The 5,251-nt window shown below is 53.1% G+C and overlaps 1 long non-coding RNA gene across 1 annotated transcript; it reads right to left on the reverse strand.

Annotated features, from left to right (window-relative positions):
* Nucleotides 1-201: 201 nt before the first annotated feature.
* LOC148121289 (uncharacterized) lies at nucleotides 202-4,067 on the reverse strand. The gene is made up of 2 exons (XR_015738238.1): nucleotides 3,241-4,067; nucleotides 202-1,360 (listed from the first exon to the last, which is right to left on the reverse strand). It is a non-coding gene; the product is annotated as an uncharacterized LOC148121289 (long non-coding RNA).
* Nucleotides 4,068-5,251: the final 1,184 nt, after the last annotated feature.

Here is a 5,251-nt window from a genome sequence, read left to right on the forward strand (position 1 = left end):
TTCTCCACTCCACTGTGAATGGTGAGAGGGTGGGGAGACGGGGAGGAGGAGACACGCTGACTTCTTATTCCCTCCTTTTAGAAATCACCAACTGGCACATGCTTACTGAGTGAAGACATTAGAAAGTTCAGGTCGACCCCACCCACCTGGCCCCACGAGAGGATAAATGTATCCATGATGCCCAGAAAAAGACCTGTGATATTGGGTGATCTTCCTTACATATATGCATATACACGTGTACACAGGCACACACATACATGCCCAGCACAGGACTGAATACTCTGTTTTGAGTTCCATACCTTCTTCGTTGCTATTCAACAACTTTCAAATGTCTCCGCATCAACCTTTGTGGCACCCGCAGGGCCTGCTTTTCTCAGCCACCCTCCTGTTAGAGCAGTTAGGTTATCCTTTTCAAAGCTGCTTTCTGGAGCTCTAACTCATATACCGACATTTGGGCTGCTCCCTGGCCAGTTTTGAACTGCACGTAGCCCCCAGACTAAACCCGGGGTGCAGGAGCTAGCGATCTTGCTCTTGTCGGAACAGTCCTGCATGCACCCCAATAGACGGGCTTGCCTCTCTGGAATTCACCGACACACCCTGTTCCCCACAAGACACGGAGTCAGACCCAGCCACCGTGGCGGGAGTCGTGGAAGGCTGCGGAGAAGAGGCAGCACCAGGGATGGGTGACATTGGGATGGACCTGGGTGTTAACTGCTTAGACTTGACTTTATCAAGCGATGATCACAGTAAAAACAGGGCTTGACTTACACCTGGCACACGGCAGATGGCCTTCTGTCCACACGAGCTGGGCGAGGTCATGCCAAAAAGAGTGCACATGTGAAGGTCTAGGTGACAGAGCAAGTAGCTGGAGCGAGGGGATGGGTGGCGGTACGGGACTAAAGCCAGGAGACACGTAGGGCATTACTATCTGTGGCAAGTCACCGGGCACTGAGGCTGGACAGACGGGACTAGGACCGCACATTAAGGAGCGCCTGTTCCAGCTATGAGGCTGGCTGGAAGGGCCCAGGCTGGGAGCATAAAAGCAATGGGGGTGGGGTTGGGAGGATGCCAGTGGATTCATTGTTTAAATGATCCAGGCTGGCCATGGGAGCTTTGGACTAGGCCTTGACAATGGCTTCAGGAAAGGAGCTCAAAGGGAGATGTGAGAGATACTGTTAGGGGCTTTGGTGGCCTTGTGACCTCTGAGTTACAGTTCCTGGGCACTTGTAAGATTAGAGGGAGGGCAGGTCTGCCTGCCTGCATTCTTCACTTTCCCAGGTACAGACAGGGGACTGAGGCTTTGAGAGAGTCTGATTAGCTTCTTCTGTGAAGGACTTAGATGTTCTGTTCCCGGGGTGGCCTGTAAAGAGAGGAGAGGCCGTGTAAGAAGATTCTTTCTCACCCCAAGTCTCCTGCAGGGAGCTCAGGCCCCCAGTGGGGGGAAAAATATCACAGAGACCATGGGTTTTACCCAGGGCCTTCTCATAGGAGGGTCTGAAGAGAGGGTCGGTATGGACAGGATTCACCTGAATTAGGAGCTTGGTACTTTTCTCTTAGTACCTGGGGATGGTGACATCCAGAGTAGAGTACCAAGCTCCTAGGCTTCCATCTTTTCTCCACCCACTCCCCTCAGGCCACACCTCCTATGGTCCTTCGTGTGCATTACCCTTTGTTCATCAGGCCCTGCTCACTTGGCTTAACATTAGCAGAGGCCCAGATGGGGACATGGCAGAGAGCCATCTGGTCTTCTCCCAAGACCCTCCTGATGCCTTATCCTGATGAGCCCCCTCCCCTTTACGTCTGACCCAGAGTCCTTACCCTGTTGGCTAGCTGTCAATTAGGCAGCCTCAATGCCCTGTACACAGAAAGCTAGCCATCCAAGCGTGGTAGTCCCCGCATCCCCACCCCTCCCATGTCTCCTTCCTCTGGGCTGGGGGAGAGGGAAAAAGGAAGAATGGAAGCCCGCGGCGTCCTTTCTGGCTAAAATGAGCATAGCCATGGTCTCCGTAGTCACCCTGGCTTCTTCCGCAGCCAGAGCTGGAGTCCCCAGATAGAAGTCAGGGTGAGGATGAGACAAGAGGCGGCAGAGGCCTGTGGTGAGGGAAGATGAGAGACCAGGGGCATGGGCTTGGCTGCCACAGGACACAGTTCAGCTGGTGACTCAGGACCTGGCTGAGTTAACTTCTCTGGGCAAAGTGTTACAGGTGTGTCTGTGGCTCCTGCCTGAGGGAGGGCAAGGCTCAGCCGGGTCTCGCCCTGGCCTACTGCAGGCTCCAACCACCTATGAAGAAAGAACGAAAGTAGAAAAGGCAAGGAATGGGAAGGAGGAGGAACAGGAGGGAATGGGGACGGCAGGTGGGCTCCAGGAAGGGCCACGCCTCACAGAGGCTTCATCAGGACGCACATTCGCTGCCTCTGCTACCAACAGCACAAGGAGGATGGGCTCATCCCCACTTCACAGCCCAGAAAACTGAGCACAGAGGACGTTGGCCCGAGGTCACTTGGCTGTTTCAGGGTAGGGCTTATGACTCCAAAGTTCACCTACTTGGAAGTCACAGCCTCATCTTGCTAGCCTCTGGAAAGTTTGTCAACCGTAATCACAGCCTAGGGCACCTGTCACCGAGCACCCTTGTACTAGGCTGGGCTCTGCTTCCTGAAGGACACACACTTGACTTGCTCTGGAAAAGCCCGTCTTGATTTAGGGAATTCATGGGGCTACCCGAGCGCTCCCAGGGTGAGAGGGCACGGTCCTCAGGGAAGCGTCGAGGCAGGACAGAGATGCAGAAGGGCAAGAAGCGGGGGTTGCGGGCACAAAAAACATGACTCTTCTTAGAGACTCAGTGGCTCATGGGACTCAGGAGTTAGAGAAACCAGGCTTGGAATCCCCATTCCACTTAATCATGGTGTGGGCACAGTGTTCAGCCTCCATGGGCCTGCGGGTCCTTACTCATTGACAGGTAAGTGGTCATGGCCCCTGATATCTTGGTCATCTGTGGAGAGTAATGGTCCAGATGGCCTTGTGCTCACTGCCTTAGCCGTGCCAGGTGCAACATACATCCCGGGACTCTAACCATTGCCATCCACCCTACCGCTAGGTACCCTCTCCAGGGCACACACATGCTTTCAGGGGCCCCAGGTGACATGGTAACAGGCCACTGGGCAGGGATTGGTTCAGGTGTGGATAGCGCAGACCGGCACTGACTCAGGGCTGGCCACCTGGCAAGACATAGACTCACTCACCTGGCTTTGCTCATCAGTGTCAAATGTCCCGGAACTTCCAAGGAAGGGACCAACCCAGTTATGAGAAGGGTGGAGAGTCAGCTCTGCATTGCTGGCTTTCAACCCAGGGTGAAGGTCAGCTGCAACCGGCCCGCAGTAGGTGTACAGACACGATCACGCCCTGTCTGCCTCTGCTCCATACAGGGTGGCTCTGGCCCATTCCATAAAGTCCCTGCTGGGACAGGGCAATTTGCCCAAACGCATACACCTCATAACCAGGCCAACCAAGACCTAATGCCTCTACAGGAGTAAGGCCTGGCACCTCTGCCTGCTGGTTACTTCCTTTTATTCTTCTACCCAGAGAAGGAGGCTGGGCCACACCCAGAGACAACTCTAGCTTGTAACCAGATTATCTTTGGCAACCAGTGGATGGCAGAAGTCTTGGGCCTCCCATAGGTATCTCAGCACACCATGCACTCTCTTGCAGGTAGTCTCCCTAACAGGTGCTTTGGTAAATCTACCTTCTTCATTTCGCCCGCTTGACTCAGGAGCCAGAGTAGCAGGTCAGTAGGCAAGCTTCATATTTGGGTTCCAAGTCCAACAGTTAGTTTCTGGGTCCTTCAGCTTTTAACTCAGGGTAAGTTCTCTGTGTCTTCGATGTCTGCCAGTGGAGAACTCTGGGGATACTCGTTTGCAGGAGGACCGAACTGCCAGTTCGGACAGGAAGTGGAAGTGGGAAGCCACTCTTGCATCATGGCTCCTGGACACGAAGCTGTCACTATCAAGAGTTAACTCCGTCTCCAGTTGAGAAAAGACAGCCAGCTACCTTGAGAAGAAACACTGCAGTGACTATGGACACGTGGACAGTGGGGAGAAATCTATATTTGGAAGCACACAAGAGTTGGGCGGGTGGTTCCCTGGCCTTATCAGGTGCCCGCAGTACAGCACAGCACCAGGGTAGATGGGGTGTTCCGTCTTTGCCCTGCTGGACTTGGCTCTGTCCCTGTAAGAAGGTCTTGGTGGCATATAGCGTCAGCCTGCTCTTGACCCTACAGGTTCCATGCAGCCATAATGGGAATAGGCGCTGGCTGGTTTTCAAAGACAGGGGTTAAATGAAGTAGACACGGGCAAAAGAAGACACTGAGGTGCAGCTGGAGGACATCCACCCCGTGTGATCTGAGTGTTAGAAGGACATCAAACAGCTCTATCAGAACTCATACGCCTTCATGTGCTAATCTCATTTCTCTCTGGTGGCAAAATGGCCTTGGCTAAGTCAGTGCAGCACGTTCTCGGCTCTCCGTTTCCTACTGGTTGCCGTGGCTAATGTGACCTTGGGCAAGCTCCTCAAGACTTCCATTTTCCTCGTTCTATGAAATCAAGCCCCACAATGTGTGTCAAGTACACAGCAGAAAGACCCACGACCCGGCAGCTGATGCTGCTACAGACTGCCTTCCTTTTACTGTTATCATCTTATTTGACTAATTGACTTTAAAATAGGACCCTGTCTGAATGAGCATGGTCCCCAAAGGCTCATATATTTGAATGCTTAGTCACTAGGGAGTGGCTTCTATTTTAAAGGATTAAAAGGACTAGGATGTGTGGCACTCTCCACTGCAGGCCAGGATATAGGTCTCCGCTCCTGCTCCCTGTCACCATGCTCTCCACCATGCCGATAATGGACTGAAGCTCTAAAACTCTAAGTGAGGCCCCAGTTAAATGCTTTCTCTGCTAAGTGTTGCCTTGGTCATGGTGTCTCTTCACAGCAACAGAACAGTGACTAAGACAGACCCTAATCCTTTGGCATTCCTCTCTCCAAGGTAAAGCTAATATGTCCAGGGGGCCTAGGGGGCTTAGCTTTCTTTTCCTTTTTCTGTTTTCCCCATTGGAGGCGCTTGACCAGACTGGTTTCTAGTTTATTTACCGCCCACACGAGCCTCTTGGGTAGCAGGGACTACAGGTGTGCACTGCCCTAGCCAGCTCAAGGTCTTGTGTCTTGTTTATGGAGCTCAGGCTAGCCTCCCGAAGGGGCACA

This window comes from Myodes glareolus, chromosome 7 (assembly GCF_982192425.1).
Source record: "Myodes glareolus chromosome 7, mMyoGla1.1, whole genome shotgun sequence".
NCBI lineage: Eukaryota > Metazoa > Chordata > Mammalia > Rodentia > Cricetidae > Myodes > Myodes glareolus.